This window comes from Loxodonta africana, chromosome 1 (assembly GCF_030014295.1).
Source record: "Loxodonta africana isolate mLoxAfr1 chromosome 1, mLoxAfr1.hap2, whole genome shotgun sequence".
NCBI lineage: Eukaryota > Metazoa > Chordata > Mammalia > Proboscidea > Elephantidae > Loxodonta > Loxodonta africana.
The window spans coordinates 147,955,523-147,976,220 of record NC_087342.1 but is presented as its reverse complement, the minus strand read 5'-3'; positions in this window follow the sequence as shown (position 1 = coordinate 147,976,220).

The following is a 20,698-nucleotide window of genomic DNA, read 5'->3' as shown; positions in this document are numbered from 1 at the left end:
ATGGAAACTCCACAAGGACAGGAAATGTATCTCTGTTGATCACTGCTATATTTCCATTTGTTTATTCTTGCTCACTACTGTATCTCTATTCATTTATTTAAAATACAGTCATGGCGTGCTTGCTATATGCCAGGCAATATACATACAGTTGTTATTAGGTGCCGTCAAGTTGGTTCTGAGTCATGGCGACCCTATGTAAAACAGAATGAAACACTGCCCAGTCCTGCACCATCCTCACAATCTCACAGCCGTTGCTATGTTTGAGCCCATCATCACAACCACTGTGCCAATACATCTATCTCATCAAGGTCTTCCTCTTTTTTCACTGACTCTCTAATTCACCAAACATGATGTCCTTCTCCAAGACTGGTTCCTCCTGTTAGCATGTCCAAAGTACATGAGTCAAAGTATCATCATCTTCGCTTCTAAGGAGCATTCTGGCTGTACTTATTCCAAGACAGATTTGTTCATTCTTCTGGCAGTCCATGGTATATTCAATATTCTTTGCCAACACCATAATTCAAAGGCATCAATTATTCTTCAGTCTTCCTTATTCATTGTCCAGCTTTTGCATACATATGATGCAATCGAAAATACCATGGCTTGGGTCAGGGGCACTTTAGTCCTCAAAGTGATATCTTTGCTTTTTAACACCGTAAAGAGGTCTTTTGCAGCAGGTTTGCCCAATGCAATGTGTCTTTTGAGTTCTTGACTGCTGCTTCCATGGGTGTTGATTGTGGATCCAAGTAAAAGGAAATCCTTGACAGCTTCAGTATTTTCTCCATTTATCATGATGTTGCTTATTGGTCCCGTTGTGAGTGTTTTTGTTTTCTTTACGTTTAGGTGTAATCCATACTGAAGGCTGAAGTGGGTACTCAAAAAATATTTTTGGAAGAGAAAGGAGAGAGGGAGGAAGGAATCTTAAAACACACACACACACACACACAGTCAGATCGTTGTCACTTAGATGAACACAAAATCTGCTGTAAATGTAAGCATATTCTATTCAATGCAGACACTGACTTCATCTATATAATACTAAAACTAGGGTGATGAGATATCATGGAACTAGCTTGAAGCTGGAAGTGAAAAAAAATGGGCTGCAGATTCAATTCTGCCCTAATTAGCTTTGTGTCTTCAAGCATGTGGCCTTTCTGGAACTCAGCCTCTTCATCTGTAAAATGGAAGCAGGGTTGAAAGATTATTTTTATATGCTTTATTCATTGATATAGTCCAGTCCCTCCACGTGTCTGTCAGTTTCTTATACTGTAGGGGCTTGCGTGTTGCTGTGATGCTGGAGGTTATGCCACCAGTATTTCAAACACCAGCACGGTCACCCATGGCAGACAGGTTTTAGCTGAGCTGCCAGGCTAAGACAGACTAGGAAGAAGCACCCAGCAGTCTACTTTTGAAAAGATTTAGCCAGTGAAAACCTTATGAACAGCAGCAGAACACTGCTTGACATAGCCCCTGAAGATGAGCTCCTCAGGTTGGAAGGCACTCAAAATACGACTGGGGAAGAGCTGCCTCCTCAAAGTAGAGTCAACCTTAATGATGTGGATGGAGCCAAGCTTTCGGAACCTTCATTTGCTGATGTGGCATGACTCAAAATGAGAAGAAACAGCTGCAAACATCCATTAATAATTGGAACCTGGAATGTACGAAGTAGGAATCTAGGAAAATTGGAAGTTGTCAGAAATAGAATGGAATACATAAACATTGATATCCTAGGCATTAGTGAGCTGAAATGGACTGGCATTAGAAATTTTGAATTGGACAATCATATGCTCTCCTATGCCAGGAACAACTTGAAGAGGAGAATGACGTTCCATTCATCGTCAAAAGGAACATTTCAAGATCTATCCTGAAGTACAATGCTGTCAGTGATAGGACAATATCCATATGCCTACAAGGAAGACCAGTTAATACGACTATTATTCAAATTTATGCTCCCACCACTAAGGCCAAAGATGAAGAAATTAAAGATTTTTACCAGCTTCTACAGGCTGAAGTTGATCAAACATGTAGTCAGGATGCATTGATAATTACTGGTGATTGGAACTCAAAAGTTGGAAACAAAAAAAGATCAGTAGTTGGAAAATATGGCCTTGGTGATAGAAACAATGCCGGAGATCTCGTGATGGAATTTTGCAAGACCAACAGCTTCTTCATTGCAAATACTATTTTTTGACAACATAAACTATGACTATACACATGGACCTCGCCAGATGGAACATACAGGAATCAAATCGACTACATCTGTGGAAAGAGAAATGGAAAAGCTCAATATAACAAGTCAAATCAAGGCCAGGGTTGTCTGCGGAACAGACCATTAATTATTCATATGCAAGTTCAAGTCGAAATTGAAAATTAGAACAAGTCCACGAGAGCTAAAGTACCGCCTTGCATATATCCCACCTGAATTTAGAGACCGTCTCAAGAATAAATTTGGCATGTTGAACACTAATTACCAAAGACCAGACAAGTAGTGAAATGACATCAAGGACATCGTCCATAAAGAAAGCAAGAGGTCATCAAAAAGACAGGAAAGAAAGAAAAGACCAAAATGGTTGTCAGAAAAGACTCTGAAACTTGCTCTTGAACGTCAAGAAGCTAAGGCAAATGGAAGAAATGATGAAGTAGAAGAGTTGAACAGAAAATTTCAAAGAGCAGCTCAAGAAGACAAAGTAAAGTATTATAATGGCATGTGCAAAGACCTGTGGATGGAAAACCAAAAGGGAAGAACACGCTCAGCATTTCTCAGACTGAAAGCACTGGAGAAAAAATTCAAGCCTCGAGTTGCAATATTGAAGGATCCTATGGAGAAAATATTAAACGACTCAGGAAGCATCAAAAGAAGATGGAAGAAATACACAGAGTCACTATACGAACAAGAATTTGTAGATGTTCAAACATTTCAGGAGGTACCATATGTGCAGGAACCAACGGTAGCAAAGGAAGAAGTCCAAGCTTCACTGAAGGCATCGATGAAAAACAAGGCTCCAGGAATAGACAGACTACCAATTGAGATGTTTCAACAAACGGATGCAGTGCTGGAAGTACTCACTTTTCTAAGCCAAGAAATTTGGAAGACAGCTACCTGCTCAACTGACTGGAAGACATCCATATTTATGCCTATTCCTAAGAAAGGTGATCCCACTGAATGCAGAAATTATCAAACAATATCATTAATATCACACACAAGTAAAATTTTGCTGAAGGTCATTCAAAAGTGGCTGCAGCATATATTGACAGGGAACTGCCAGAAATTCAAGCTGGATTCAGAAGAGGAGAAGGAACCAGGGATCTCATTGCTGATGTCAGATGGATCCTGGCTGAAAGCAGGGAATACCAGAAAGATGTTCACCTGTATTTTATTGACTATGCAAAGGCATTTGACTGTGTGGGTCATAACAAATTACAGTGTATTGATCATCTAGTGCTGCTATACCAGAAATACCACAAGTGGATGGCTTTAACAAAGAGAAATTTATTCTCTCACAGTTTAGTAGCATACAAGTCCAAATTCAGTGCATCAGCTCCAGGGGAAGGCTTTTTCTCTCTGCCGACTCTGGAGGAAGGTCCTTGTTATCAATCTTCCCCTGTTCAAGGAGCTTCTCAGGTGCAGGGACCCCAGATCCAAAGGGCGCACTCTCCTCCTGGTGTTGCTTTCTTGGTTGTATGAGGTCCCCATGCCTCTTTGCTCACTTCTTTCTTTTATATCTCAAAAGAGATTGGCTTAAGACACTATCTAATCTTGTACCAGATCTCATCAATATAACTGCCACTAATTCATCTCATTACGTCATAGTGATAGAATTTACAACACATAGGGAAATCACATCAGATGACAAAATGGTAGACAATCATACAATACTGGGAATCATGACCAAGCCAAGTGGGCAGATATTTTGGGGGGACACAATTTAATGCACGACATACAGATAACATTGTGAAGAATGGGAATTCCAGTAGACTTGATTGTGCTCATGAGAAACCTGTGCACAGATCAAGAGGCAGTCGTTCAAACAGAACAAGGGGATACTGCATGGTTTAAAGTCAGGAAAGGTGTATGTCAAGGTTGCATCCTTTCACCATACTTATTCAATCTGTAAGCTGAGCAAATAATCAGAGAAGCTGGACTATATGAAGAAGAACGAGGCATCAGGATGGGAGGAAGTCTCATTAACAACCTGTGTTATGCAGATGACACAACCTTGCTTGCTGAAAGTGATGAGGACTTGAAGCACTTACTGATAAAGATCAAAGACCACAGCCTTCAGTATGGATTACACTTCAACATAAATAAAACAAAAATCATCACAACTGTATCACGATAAACAAGGAAAAGATTGAAGTTGTCTTATACCATGGACTGCCAAAAGAATGAACAAATCTGTCTTAGAAGAAGTATAACCAGAATGCTCCTTAGAAGCAAGGATGTCAAGACTATGTCTCACATACTTTGGATCACCTCCTGGAGAAGGACATCATGCTTGGTAAAGCAGAAAGTCAACAAAAAAGAGGAAGACTCTCAATGAGATGGATTGACACAGTCACTGCAACAATGGGCTTAAGCATAGCAACGATTGTGTGGATGGCACAGGACCGGGCAGTGTTTCGCTCTGTTGTATATAGGGTTGCTATGAGTAGGAACCAACTCGATGGCACCTAACAACAACAAAAACGTAGCCCAGTACTCAAAATAATGCCTGGTTAAAAAAAAAAAGTACATAATCAATAAATATTTGTCAAATGGATGGATGGACGGATGGATGGATGAAAGAAAAAAGCAACAGTTATTCTCCAATCCCCTTTCCAATTCTAATATTTTATAATTCTGGTCCCAGAACTCCTATAATAGTTTCATAATAATTTACAGTCAAATATTTTCTACCTTTGGCAGTAGATACAGCCAAACCTATTTACTCCTGTAATCTCAAAATACAACGCTATTAATTCCTTAATCTTCTCCAGCTGAGAGAGCAAAGATTTTCACCATAACCAGATCAGTTGATCACAATCTTTAGTATTTTTTTTTTAACTGTTACTATTGTCTCTTAAACAATAACAAAAGGGATCTTTGGGTAGAGGAAACAATTGCCTGTGTCACATCTTACAACAGATACAACCTCAGCAGAGCTCTGGTAAGGGTAATCTTTTGGTCAAGGCAGAGAGAAAGTTCTATGAATATCATTTTCCCTACCCAGGGCAAATAAGCTAATAGCCCACGGTATCATTTCACAGCTTGCTGTTGCTATGAGTTTTGTTCAAAGACAAATGCTACAATGGCCATTTTTTCCTGAGCATTACAGAACTGCAAAAAGCAAATAGCTCTGATAAGTGTGACTGCTTACCACCCATCCTTCGTCATAGACGGCATTGTAATATGTCACAATGACAACTCTCCCAGAGATGACAGAACCATTACCATATCGACCAAAGTAGCAAGTGTCCCTGCCAAAGCAAGGATAGCTATCCAGAGCCCTTGAAAGGACAGAGGATGTCTTTTGTTTGTGGGATCTAAATGTTGCCCCAAGTTTATTTCATTCTGCTGCTGGAAGGTGAGGCTGTTAGCCAGCGTTGTTCAACACTCACCACCTTGCACCAGAAGCTGCCCCTGAAGTAAGCTTCAAATTTTCTTGATCACTTTATTTCAGATAGTTTGCTTGGCATGAAAAGCAGAGTGAAAAAAGGCATGACCTGTGAATAAGGTGGAACTTGGCCCTGCTGCTTACATACTGTGTGGCCTTGGATAAGGTCTCTAAAATAGGTATGACGAGATCCAGCTTGCAGAAGCTGAAGCATGAATTTTACTGTGACTTGTTTTGATGCAGGAAAATTACTGTCTTATTTTTGTTGTTGTCATTGTTATTTTTGGTCAACAAGTAACAGGTATAGCCATCACTGCCTCTTGCTCCATCCTGAACCCCCACCCGAAGTATGGCAGACTTTTACTTGCTACTTTGTTCATTTTTGTGTAGTTGATATTTTTAACAATTACGTTTCTCCAGAGACATTCCATATTACATATGGAATATCCTTTTTAAAACTTGGACTGTATCTTAGAGTTCCCTAGGAAAACAGAAGAGAGAGAGCACGATTTACTTCAAGTAGCTGGCTCATGCACTTGCGAAGGCCGGCAAGTCCCAAGTCCATAGGTCACGTGATGGGAAGAGTGTAGAGAGAAGAGTCAAGTGAGAATTCAGCCAAAAAACCTTTTTATAGTCTGGAGGCAGAACATACCCTAAAGGACTCTGTTTTCAACTGATTAATTAATTACCTTACATTAGATTACATTACAAAAGATATTCTACTCTCCCCAAGGCCAAGTGACTTAATTACATGTAACTACTTCATGAAAACAACTAGGCTAGTGTTTGGCCAAAATACCAGGAACCATAGCCTAGCTAAATTGAGACATAAAATTAACTATCACAGATTCTAACATACCCCTCTAAGAGGGCTTGTCAACCTATTGAGACTCTTTGCTCTAGTTCTTCAACTGGAAATTACAAAGTTTTATTATTAAGTAGGCATTCTGGTAGGCACATACACTTATTGAATACCATTGTGTGTAACTATTGAATGTTCAGGGAGAAATCTGAGAATGTGAGATACACAAAAGGATGACTGAGAGCATTAGAAGGCTCTTTGTGTTTAGCAACTGTGATAATGGTATGAACCCTGTTTTAATATAATTTGGAGTGAGAGGTAACTCCTGGCTAAGCCTTGCCTCACGAATGGGAGTCGGTAATGAGCTGTGACTTGGAGGTTGAATGAGGATATCCAGGACTTGGTATTTAAGAAAGCTGAGAAATAATGGTGTGTTTGTTAAAATATCCATAGCCTCCAAACAGCTATATCAAAGCAGAATAGGTCAATTAAAATGCCCAGTACCCTTCCAGACAGCATATGTAATCACTGCACCTAGTAGGTACTCAATAAAATGATGGCTATCAATATTATTTTTCTGTACCACTTCCTTTCTGGGTTCCTGGTACTGGCAAAAAATTCAACAGACATTTGCTGAGCACCTACTATGCCCCTAGTACTGGCCCAACACCTGCACGCAAAGAGGAGCTATCAGCGCAAGCAGCTAGATGCCCTTATTTTCCTGGAGCCTTCCCTCAGCTGACCGAGCAACATAAAAATTATCCCAAGGCTAGCATAGGGAATGCAAGAACCACCCTGGAATGATTTGTTTGAGCTCAGACTCATTTATTATTGTGTTTTTATTCATCTTTGCAGCTGCTGCCACAGTGTGCATCCATTTTAGAAGCTGAAAAGCACAAGAAGAAAGTAAGGTGCTTTTTCCTACTGAATTTTTCCACACTTAAAGAACAACCAAATTATAAAATTTGGTGAGAGGGGACATTTAGAGTAGGTGGTAAAGACTAAAAATATTTTAAAACAGCATTTTGCTTCCAATACATTGTGGAAGTAATTTTTTAAAGAACTTAAATGCAATGCATAGATCTGAAGGGAATAAAAAGCTAAAAAAAAAAAAATTACAGATGTCAGATACTCCCTAAAATTCCTGCAGAGCCAGGGTACTTGGTTCATGCAAGTGAGGGAATTTTACGTTTATAACACAATGATCCAGGTCTGGCCAGGTATTTGTTAAAGACGAGACATGCTTCCTATCACATATGGGGACCAATTTGTTATGGAGAAGAACAAATATGCCTTCAAACTAAATAAAATCCTCTCTAAATCCAAATTCTGCATCTACCTTAAAGCATTGGAAACTTCAGAATATCCCTATAACTGAAGGCTGGGGAAAGTTATGAGAAATTACAGGCTCAGGAAATCATAATATGTATTTGAACCTTATAGGCTGAATACAGGAGTCCGTGGGTAGCACAAATGGTTAAGCACTTGACTACTAGTTGAAAGATTGGCAGTTTGAATACACCCAGAGGCACCTCAGAAGTAAGACCTGGAGATCTGCTTCTGAAAGCTTGCACAGCTGGAAAACCCTATGAAGCAGTTTAATGATGCCAACATTGGGTTGCAATGAGTCAGAATCAACTCAACTGCAACTAATGAGAACAAGTCTAAATACAAACCTACAGTATCTTTTAGAATTGGTGAGACAAGGGAAAATCTGCAGTGGAGTATTGGCACGTAGCGGGAAGGTCAGAGACCTCGAGAAAAGCAGAAACTGACAAAGTCCAGATTTCAAAGAACATGAAGTGAGTGATTAACTGGGGAGAATGTGGCAAAGTTAAAGTGTGGAGTAGAGGGTAGGGATGAAGCTAGGTTTTGTGGGGGCATGAAGCTTATATAATTGAGAGTGAGGAAACCGTTTTTAAAGAAAAAGAATTAAAAGTTACAAATACAAAATTAGTTCTAGAGCTTTGGAAGGAGACCATGTAAGGGAGGGGCCCTGAAGTTAAGTTTCCTTAGCTTCACAATAAATTCCTCACAAATTAAGGCAGAGAGAAAAGATTCATGGACCAGAATTCAAGAGCTGTCAATTCTGAACTCATCTCTCTCATCAATAAATAGTTCGTAACAATGAGTGGGTTATTTACTCTCACTGCACCATCATTTCTTATCTGGAAAATGGTGTTTATGATATCTGAAACAATCAAAAAGAAAATGGCTTGGAATTATCACGTACAATACTTGATGGGGCTTGGGACTTGAAATAAACCTGGGAATAGTTAAAGGTAATGGAACCTCTGACATATCTTTGCTTTGATCAACTATATTTGCATTATTTGGATAAAATATGCATCTCTACATTCAATTATTTACATAATCAGTCAGCAACATTTATTGAGCCCCCACTATACGCCAGGTACTATGCTAAGTGCTGGGAATACTGAAGGGGACAAGACAGGTAAGGTTGCTCCTGTGGGCCATCATTCAAGTTGCGGTGAGAGATAATAAATGAATAAAAAACAACCACAACAAAATTAAGTAATTTCAGCTCATGGTAAGGCCTATGAAGAAAATAAAGTAGGATAATGGAAAAAAGAGGGCAGTCATTTATTAAAGTAGCTTTTATAATAAGGCGCAAAAGGTGAAGGAAATGTAATCATGACCTTCAAGGAGTTTTTCTAGTAGAACAAGTAAGACAAACTCTACAATGCAAGGAAAGCAGGAAGTGTCAAATACAAAAGAGATGGAAGAAAAAGGATTAGAGTGTTCAAAGGAGGAAGGAAGAACAAGGAAGATTACCTGGAGAAAGAGCTGGCATCTGAGCTGGGATTCGAAGGTTGGGCTTTTAGCCAGTCAGTGGGAAGAACAGTACATCTCATGCAAATATCTGACCTGCTAAAGTTTAAATATTTAAAATTTGGTGAGATAACACCACTGCTTAGAATTAACATTTTTTAAAGACCAGTGGAAATATTTTAACTTTTTTTGTTGTACTTTTTTATAATGTCATCTATATATTTCACACAGTGCTTTCATGAGAAAAGTTGCTTATTACAGTGCAATTTTATTTGGTGTACAAGTTGGAGAGGAGTAAATATGCATCAGCATTATTTTTCATTAAATGTGACTTAGTTACAACAGCTTGCTAATCAAGTCGAGTTTATCAACACATTGAAACTGTTTCCACTAATGTCAAAAGCTCATTTGCATTGCTAAATAACATTAATGTTATTTATTGTCGAGAGGCTCTTAAAGTTTTGAGCTGCAAGGATATTTGCCTGAAATCCAAATTAATTTCAACAAGGTTGACATGATATTCTAAATTTTATTGAAACATATTGGTGGGATGAAATTACCTTTCTCCTCAAGATAGAAAGTCCTTTTCATGGCCCACCATCCATAATTTTATTAAATCCTTTTTTTGTATTGACTATGCTTTCAAAAAGTGCTATGGCTGCTAACCAAGAGGTCGGCAGTTTGAATCCACCAGGCGCTCCTTGGAAACTCTATGGTGCAGTTCTACTCTGCCCTATAGGGTCACTATGAGTCGGAATCGACTCGACGGCACTGGGTTTTTCTGGATATGCCTTCAAATTGAAGATGTATATCTACTAAGAGTTCCATCATCCAAAGGGGGTAGTTTCTAATTCTCTAATATCTCATTTCCTCACAAAGGCTGTGAAAAAGAATCCAGGAATCAAGTGTTTTGGGATTTTGTATGTTTTTGTTTTTGTTGGGGGAAGGGGGTTGTTGATGTTAGTGGTTTTTGTTATTGCTGTTGTTATTGCTTGTTTTATTTGTTTTTATGACTGAAGAACACAGAGTCATTATCATATATTCATCTCCAAATTCTGACCAGTAATCCAACCACACTTCAATTCAAAGAGAAGATCCTAGTTAGAAGAATATAAAGATTAGTCAGCTAATAAACCTGCTCAGGAAGCAGGTGGCAAATGTGAAGTTCCCATTTGTCTTAGTCATCTAGTGCTGCTATAACAGAAACACAAGTGGATGGCTTTAACAAACAGAAATTTATTTTCTCACAGTCTAATAGGCTATATAGGCTAGAAGCCCAAATTCAAGGCGTCAGCTCCAGGGGAAGGCTTTCTCTGTTTCAGCTCTGGAGGAAGGTCCTTCTCATCAGTCTTCCCTGGACTGGGAGCTTCTCTGAGCAGGAACCCCGGGTCCAAAGGACATGCTCTGCTCCCAATGTTTCTTTCTTGGTGGTATGAAGACATCCCTTTCTGCTTGCTTCCCTTTCCTTTTATCTCTTATAAGATAAAAGGTGGTACAAGTGGCACTCCAGAGAAACTCCCTCTACATTGGATCAGGGGTATGACCTTAGTAAGGGTATTACAATCCCACCCTAATCCTCTTTAACATAAAATTACAATCACAAAATGGAGGACAACCACACAATACTGGGAATCATGGCCCAACCAAGTTGGCACATATTTTTGAGGGACACAATTCAATCCATGACACCATTCAAAGAGGTCAAGCTTCCTCCTGTTATTTTCTTCCCAAATCTACCTCCCAGTTATTTTGTGCTGGTGATTCCAGCCACATTCAGCTCCTCTCATAATGGAGCTGTCTTGGAAATGGGGTATGCCTGACCTTGGCCATACTAGCCACTGGGAAGGAGGTTGACCTGGACCAAGTGACACGGGATTAGGAAACAACCAGAACTGATTCCAGCAGTACAGCCATAATACCCAGAGCATAGTAACTCAATGATGCGTGGAGTTCATGGAAGGATGAGACGTCAGGGCCTCTCAGTTACTGTTGAGAGATGATCTGGCAGGTCTATCACAGTCTAAGGAAAACCCCGGCATCATAGGTAAACAGTGTTTGCTCTTAAGGCAGCCACAATTATGTCAAACGTCCTACTTTCATACTTTTTATTTGCTATTAGCAGTCCACTTCCCACTTAGAGCCTGGAACACTCCTGGTCCTGCAGTGGGGACAGGGAGATTAAAAAAAAAAAAAAAGGGAGATACCATTATGTAAAAATGGGGGAAAAGGCTGGAGCTGATGGCCAGGAATTTAGAAACTGTCCTAGAGACTTCTCGTTTGTCTTCCAAATGAGAGGGTAAAGTTACTTAAAATCAATTCTCCTTAAGTTCCACAGGCTTGCCAATGAGATACCTTCTTCTTCTGCATGGAGTAAAATTCTAACCAGAATAAATTTTTTTCCAGATTAATCAACAAAGAGAGAATACTGTCCCAAGAAAGTAAATGCCAAAAATACCTTATTTCCCTGAGAGAGAAGAGAGAGTGAGGTTAGGCTTCCATTTTCTTTTCTTGCATTCACAGAGAATTATTTGCGAGGCATCACATTGGAGATCGCTTAAGGTACAGTCCTAAGGGAATGGAATACAAGATTCCATCTGTGTAGTTAAGTACAATATTGATCTATCCTTCTACCAATCCATTCTCCAGTCCTGATAAAAACCTCACTCCCACTGGGCATCCCAGTGCTTATAGCCTGACCAGTTGTCTTCTCTGAGTGCCAACTGCAGCTCTAGTTCTCCAAGGTCCTCTTCAGTTTGTCCTGCTCTAGCCACCTTCCTTGCCCAAACCTCAGCGCCAGACTCATGGCCTCCATCCCCAGGATGACTGGCCCCCAGAATTGCTATTAGTACTCTGCCCACTTCTGGGAACATTTAGCTACTGCATCTTGAGTGCTTTGTTGTCAACTGCAAGGACTCTGGCCCCTGTTGCAATGTCCAAAACCCTTTGCGGTTGAGTTGATTCTGACTCAGGGTGACCCTACAGGACCAAGTAGAACTGCCCCATAGGGTTTCCAAGGAATAGCTGATAGATTCAAACTGCCAACCTCTTGGATAGCAGCCAAGCTCTTAATCACTGTGCCGCCAGGGATCTGTTGCAATATCCAGTGGGTACAATTTCAGATTTTAGGGCAGCCAAATTCTGTTGAATCCCAAGACATAACATTCTGTCAATAAATCCTAACTATTCCTTCATATTTTATACGAAGAGAGAATGTCATGTTTATCCTGGGAAACTTATGGTCCTCGGGCACTAGCCATCAAAACGAGCAGTAAACGAATCATTAAACAAAAAGTAAGGAAAGGGATATCTCTATCCTCTACCCTGCACTGTCTGATGAGATCATACCCAAAATACTCCCTGAGTATTTTTAAAGAGAATCCGAAGTAAGTTAATAAAAACAAAAATGTGCCCATACATGGAGAGGTTTATTGATAAGAAAAAACCCTGCAGGTGTTAAACATCTCAGAAAAGAGTTAATGAAAGAGAGAGGAGTCCATGAGCATTTAAAAATATAAATGAAGCCAGAGAAGCTAAAGAAACAGAATTGGATTAAGATCAACATAATTGTAAGCTGAATATCAAGAATTAACTTTCCAAGGAAAGTTAGTTGCTGTGATGTCCATTGCTCACATATGACAAATTGACTATAATTTAATACAGCTTTGCCTAATAACAGGGAAGTAATCACTACATAGCCAGAGCCTTTGAATAGGAGAGGGTAAAAGGGCAACAAATTTCACATTTACTAAGCCATGGAAATAGCTTTGTTATATGAAAAATTCTGTAACGTTGATGAGCAGGTAATCCTGGTTCCATCAAGGATCTTTTTGGTCAAGGACATCTGACATAGCTTCCGATCTCTTTTCCAAGACCATTTTAACTCAATATTCAGGTTTGAGGAACTTCCCCTAAAATCACAGAACAATGATGCTCAGAGTTTTGAATTTAGTGACACATTTGTCCCAAATTAAAAATCCTTTTGTGGAACATGTACCACATTGCAGATGCTGAGCTAGATGCTGTCACATGTAATACTCCATTTAATTCACCTAAAGGCATGGATTTTTTCATTAAATTTAAAATCAGTAAAAATCAATGATGTTCTGAGAATTTCATAATATCATTACCATAGCCCTAGAGATTAATATTTTGTAGTTATTGTTTTGTTTTTTCAAAAAGTGGGAATCACTGATGTATTAGTTTCCTCAGATTGCCATAACAAAGTATACTCTAGGTGGCTTAAAATAATAGAAACTTATTTTCTTACAGTTCTGGAGGCTGCAAGTCTGAAATCAAGGTGTTGGCAGAGTCATTCTCTCTCTGAAGTTTCTAGAGAGGAATCTTACCTCGCCTCTTCTAGCTTCTGGTGGTCCCAGGCATTCCTTGGCTTGTGACAGCATAACTCCAGTCTTTACCTGGATCGTTACATGGCCATCTTCCCGTTATTTGTGTCTGTCTGTGTCTCTTGTCTTTTTATAAGGACACCACTCATATTGGGTTAGGGCCCAACATACTCCAGTATGACTTCATGTTAACTTAAGTAATTACATCTGCAAAGACCCTGTTTCCAAACAAGGTCACATTCACAGGTGTTCTTTTGGGGATGCACAATTCAACTTACAACAACTGGCTTAGAAAGAAAGAGGCCTCTGTCAGTGACTCTATGATTATCTGCCTTTCTACCCTTAATCCTTGAACTCCTGTTTGAAACATCCATGTTGATGCTGCTGTTGCCTCTCCTTCTCTGTATTAAATTCCGGTAGAAACTGATAGTCAACCCACCCAATATATTAATGTATCTCTCTCTTTTGACTGGAAGGTGTACCCAACAACAAAACATATCCTCATATAGAGTTCTGAGTTGCAATTCTTTTCACATGAGCCTGTAAAAAATTCTGATACCTAATAATGCCAGAAGAGAATAAATGATCCAGAAAGGTCACTAAAACAGACCAAGGTTAACAGATGAATAAACCATAACTTTTATTGGGTATAAATGACTTTTAGTTTCTCATGTCACCAGTTTGGTAGTGTGACAAAGTCCTCTCTGGGAAAGTATAGATTTAAAAAGCTTTTGTCTCTCACATATTGTGAGTATGTTTTCCTTCCCTCAGACATCTCCAGTTAAAGGAGGTACAAAATACCAAATAAAAAGAGACATTAAAATTATTAGGCAACTTTTCAGCAGTCAGCTAAAATTTCAGATATGCTATAAGAAGGTTACAAAATTGCTGACTGCTGACTCTAAAAATATTTCAGTAAAAGTAACTTCTGGAAAAGTATTGTTTATAGTTTCATAGTTATTGGCCTTTCATAGCTTAATATATGTCTTGAGTTTTTAATTCATGTCAGATTTTACAGATCTAAAGATCTCCTCATGAGATGTTACTCTGAGAACTGTCTTCTCTTGAATTTACCTTATTTCCACAAACCATTCTTTGGCCTCTTTTTGTGTTTGTTTTAGTCAGTGCTGGTTTAGGACCAAGGAATAAGCAGCATCTGAGCTAGTTCAAATAAAGGGGTCCTCATAGGACATGTCCCCAAGTGACACAAATGGTTAAGCACTTGACTACCTAGTCCAAAGTTTGGCAGTCTGAACCTACTCAGAGGCATCTTGGAAGACAGGCCTGGAGATTGCCTTCCAAAAGATCATAGCCTTGAAGGCACTATGGAGCAGTTCTACTCTGCACATACGGGGTCACCGTGAGTCAAAATCAACTCAATGGCAACTAACAACAATATAGAATGCGTATCTAGAAACAAAGATCCTATCAAGAATCAGAGCAAATGCTCTCACTCTGTTTCTTAATCTTAATCTTTCCCACCCTCCCCATTCCCTTACCCTTGCCCCAATGTTAACACCCATGTTTCTTTTTGTTTACCATATTCTCCTCTCTACAGGTTGGCTCCTTTGCCATCATAGTTCCTCTGGTTGCCCATAACTTTAGCTTATAGATGGTTTTGGCTTTAAACGCACAGACCCTAGCCCCAACTCTACACAACATGACAGATCCAGCACCCACAATAAACTGAGTCTTTTGATTCATGTTCTTGCAAGAAAGAAGCTTTGGGGCACTTAATCCACCAGACAATGGATTAAATCCACTCAGGGCAAGTGTCCATCATAATTCAAACTGCTTGGCCAGGGGACAAGGTAACATGGGTGCTTAAGCTCATTCTCATAGCATGGGCTTTGTAGCATATAGTTCCCAGAGAAAATAATATGGCTAGGCAGCCCCCAGTGTTGTTTCAGAGGTATAATTAGATTTTCTCAGGAAGCTGATGATAAGCATAGCAACTCAGCTACAATCTTGAAATGGCAGAAGCTGGATAAGGCTGAAGGCTTTGGAAACACTGAGCACAGTGAACCCAGCTTCTCTACCTCTGATACATCTCAGCCCCAAAGGACAAATAAAAATCCTTCTGAGTTATGCAATATTTTTAGAAACAAAAAGGACTAATTCAAGACATGGAATTAAGATGAAACCTCCTCTCAAAAAGCAAATCCATTTGTAAAAATATTGTTATGGTATTACGGACCATTATGTTACCGCTGGATGTATTCCCTTACTGGAAAACAATTACCTGAGCTGCTTAAACTTGTGAGTTAATTAAAATTAATAAAATCCTGTCATATGTTAGAACTCCCCCAAAGGCAAAGGCTTTTGCTTCTACTACAAGCACAGCTGAACTTTACCGGGCTATATCACATACACCTGTTGGATTTGTCAGCCCTAAATAAGCAGGAAGCCTTAAATAAGAGTGGAGATAAGCAGCCTTTCTACCTGGAATCCTCAGACACTAGAATGACTCCTCACACCACCGTCCCCCACCCCCACCCCGGAGCTCCCAGGTCTTTCTGACTCTGAGCCTGAACTACAGGTTCCAGATACTGCAGCCAACCTGGAGTCTGTTCCGTTTTGCTCCTGATGCCTCACCTGCAACCCACGCCTTGCCTGAATTTCCCTGACTGCCTTTCTGAGTCCTGCTACCTGAGGCTCCTGGAATTGTGATGCAGCCAACCTACCATGAACTCTAAAGCCGGTCACTGACACACACACACCTCCCCACTCAGTTCTCGCCCATTTTCCATATCCTCCCTCCCTGCTGGGCTGAATCTGGAGACTCCAGATTTTCTTACCCAAATCTGTGCTGCTCTTACACTCATCCCTCTCCAACTGCCCCTTACCCCTTGGGCTGATCAGACTCTCCATGTGGTTCCATTGCAGCCTCTTATTGCACTAGATTCCCAATTCTGCCCCCCCTCCAACTTTCACTTTTTGGATTAAGTGTTATTAATTGAGTTAATGCCTCAGAGAAATTAATTCATTTGCCTCTAAGATGAGAACTCAAAGGGCTCATTAAGTACTACACATGACTCAGAACATTTACTAGACCAATCAAAGCGTCCAACCCTGACCAAGGGAAACTCAATACATGAAGTGAATGTGGCTGAACTTTTGTCTGTATTTAAGAAAACAACAATATGATCAATGTTTCCTATGCCAATTCCACAAGGATGTTGATAGAAACAACTAAAATGTTTGATCAAAGAACAGAAGATTTACAAATAGAGTTAAGGAATGACTTACTCTTTCAGATTCAGTTTTAAATTGTATTGTAAGCAACCGTATTTAAGAATTTAATCTCTGATGAAATACCAGCTAAAGCATACATTTAAAACTTGGTCCATCAAACAGATAGCGGTGATCGTTGCACAACATGTGCATGTAATTAATGTCACTGAATTGTGCATGTAAAAATAGTTGAAATGTTTTGTTACGTATATTTCACCACAATAAAAATCTTTAGAAAAAAAATTGAAAAAAAGAAATTAAAAGTTAAAAAAAAAAAAACTTGATCCATCAAATAAGCTAACTTGGTAAAACTGGGTTTGTATTTTAAATAATGATAATGCTCACATGAAGAGTAGAAAAAAATTGTTATGTATTGTGACTTGAATCTTGAGCTTGGAAGACAATTTCTGTGCCAATTGCCTGAAACAGATAAAACTTGGGAGTAATAAGTCCTAACTGATTCTCTCCCATTATCCTGTATTCCATTTTTTAAAGTGCTCAGTGAAAAAACCTGGAAAAGGTCTGACATCTTTTTGAAAGTACTATTCTCACTTTGTTATATAATGAACTTTTTAATGTACTTTCTGGTCTTAAACCTTATTTAAATGAAAATTAACTAATCATATTAGACAAGGAGAAGATACTGAATGTAGAATATGAGAAGTCTACAAATTTTAAAAGTCTATCTCTGTCCTCTGCTTCAGGTCTATTATGTGCTGTTGAGAGATCATTTTTCCCTCATTAACAAATTTGAGGAATGAAAAGAGTTTTCAATGACCAACTCAAAGAGCTCTTTTGCCGAGGCAAAAGAATTATTGAAAGAGTTCCCAAGAGATGTTTTGAAAAATAAGAATTATTATTCAATGAACTGAGTTTCTCAAATAAGGGGAAACAGTATATTACCATCTTCAAGGGCATTACCCTGCTGGCTCCTCACAGCAAGCACAGGAGGTCTGCATCATGCTCAGCAAGGTCACACACCAAATGCACGTGCAGATTTTGCTAGCACAGCTATCAGAGAATATCCCAATTTATAACACCTTAGGGAACTCTCTACATTTACCCACGTTGCAGTTTGATCTTTATACCCTTAAAAATCTATTTGTATAAATACTTGCTTCCAAAATGGTGGGAGAAGGGTTTAGAATCCTTTGTCATGCATGCATTCTGATTTTTAGTTTAGAATAAAGATTAGAATAATCTAACAGGTACAAATTCTTGCCACAAATTCTTAGACTCTTCCAAAAATCAACTTTAAACCAGGCCTTTACAGATCTAGTTTAAGTAACATAATCTGAAAGAAGTGAAGCAGAACATTGGCAGCTTCTTAGACTATTTAGCAATAAAATTACACCATCAAAGAAAGAGAAAGTTATAAAGCCATAAATAAGAACAAATTGTATAAAATATTATTAGTAATGGAGATAAAAGATAAAAATATATCAATAATTTATTAGAAATTGAAGAATTATTAAAAGGTCATGTAAAAGGGAAATACATTTATTAATAATAAATAATATAATTCTCATTAATAAGAATTAAGGTAATATATAAATATTTACAGTAAAATAAAATTTCTAAATATGTGGAGAGAAATATAGATTCACCAATAATTCAGTTAAAAATTGTTTGCACCCTGGACAAAAAATTACAGTTCTCTACAAGATGAAATGACATGGCCAAAAGGGAATTTTAAAGCACAATTGATGGACATGTAAAACAGTGGAAATAAACTGAACAATGAAATGAATATGAACGATAGAAGTAAAACAGACTTTCTCTTTAAAAAGAGTTTTAGGAGATTTTAGTGAAAGAAATTATAACAAAACAAGAAAAAAAATGTCATTTAAATAACATTAACCGAACTACGTATTTGTTGCAATTCACTGGAAAACAAAGGATAATGTTGCCCTTGGACGCATGATTTAGTTAAACTATTCTTTAAATTGCTGTAGGGAAAAAAAAAAAAAAAAAACTCTTGTAATGAAAACAATACACACACAAAAAAATCTAAAATCTAGAATCTTGCAAACAATACCATAAAATAAATTACCAAAAATAACATTTTTAAAATTTTAACTCATAAATACATAGAATGTTTTCAATGTGTGACTCTTTTGTTTCTCTGCTACAAAAGACGCAACCAGATGCTACTTCCAAAATTAGGAAGTATTTCAAAATAAAAGAACAAAGTGAATAAGAACAGCATTCTTTTATTTCACAATCCAGTATTTATTAAATACCTATGATCTGGCAGATTTTATGCTAGGCAGATAGAAATTTTAATGCTAATTAAAATAGCAATTATTTACTGTTTACTGTGCTAAGCACTTTACATTCACGTTGTTGTTTACTGCCATGGAGTTAGCCCCCAACACATACTGACTTCATGTGCAACAGGATTGGACCATTGTGATCCTTAAGGTTTTCATTGGCTGATTGATCACCAGGCCTCTTTTCCTAGTCTGTCTTAGTTTGGAAGCTCCACTAAAACCTGTTCAGCATCACAGCAACACAAGCCTTCGCTGACAGACAGGTGACTGCACTTAAGGTGCATTGGCCAGGAATCAAACCCCTATCTCCAGCACGGAAGGTGAGAATTCTACCACTGACCCACCACTGCCATCTACATTCATTGTCTTAGATTTTCAGGAAAATAGCCTATAAGGTTACTACCGTGCCCAGGGACAAGGGTAGGTGAATGGCAGAGCTAAACCTAGAACCTGGGACATCTGATTCCAGGGCATAAACTCTTCAGTGTCACTGCCAAGGTGAAGAGGGCCCAGGGTCAGCTCCCAGAGGGATCATAAGTGAGCACTAAACTGTTAAAAGGTGAATGATAAAATACAGACCATAGTAGACACAGAAGAAAGTCCTTAATCATTTACTCATTCAACAAATATTTATTGGGCAACTACTCAATAAAGACCCTGTTCTAGGCATCAAGGATCTAGCAGCAAACAAAGCAAAGTGCCTGTCCTCATGGAAACTGCATTCAGCTGAAGAACCACACAATAAAAGTGAACAATTTCAGTTAGTGATAACTACAAAAAAGAAGTCCGCAGGGCTTCCCAGAAGACCTCGCTGAGGACATGGCATCTGGATGGAGACCTGAATCTTGTTGATCTGAAGCCACCAGCCATGCAAAGATCAGAGAGAGCATTTCAGGCAGAGGGAAAAGCAGACATAAAAACCCTAAGTCTAGAAGAAGCTTACGAATTACACATCCCAGTGAGGAGAAAATGAACAGTCAGATGCAAGGTCAGAGATAGTGGGCACCAGATTACACAGAACCAGTTGTAGGACATGATTAAAAAAAAAAAAAGAATACTTTGTTCATCTTTTTATTTGGAAGTAACGTCAAACTTACAAAAATTTAAAAGAATAATAGTACAAAGATGACATATATACCCTTTATCCAGATTTGCCCATTGTTAACATCTTACCTCATTTGCTTTATCACTTTTACTCTTTCTATGTGTGTGTTTTCATGTGTGTTGTGTGTGTATAAGTTCTTGAAATCCTTTGAGAATAAGTTGTGTGCATCATGGCCCTTTGCCCTTAAATATTTTTCGGTATGTATTTCCTAAGAATAGGAATATTCTCTTACATAACTACAGGTAGTCCCCGATGAACCGCACTTACAACCATCCAGTTTTGGATTTTTTTTTTTTTTTACATCTTATTGTTAGTAATATGTACTACATACAATGTTGCAGCATGTAATTTGCTGATGTCATCATATCTGTAAGTTTGTATGTAATGTTTCCAACCCCCAAAGACAAATAAAGCTCGGATTTATAAAGATACTGATGATAAGGCAATAATAATGAAAACTAAAAAAAAAAAAAAAATGAGATACTCGTCTTACATCAGAACCAATTTAAGACAGACTCATCAGAACAAAAACTCGTCATAAGTCAGGGACTACC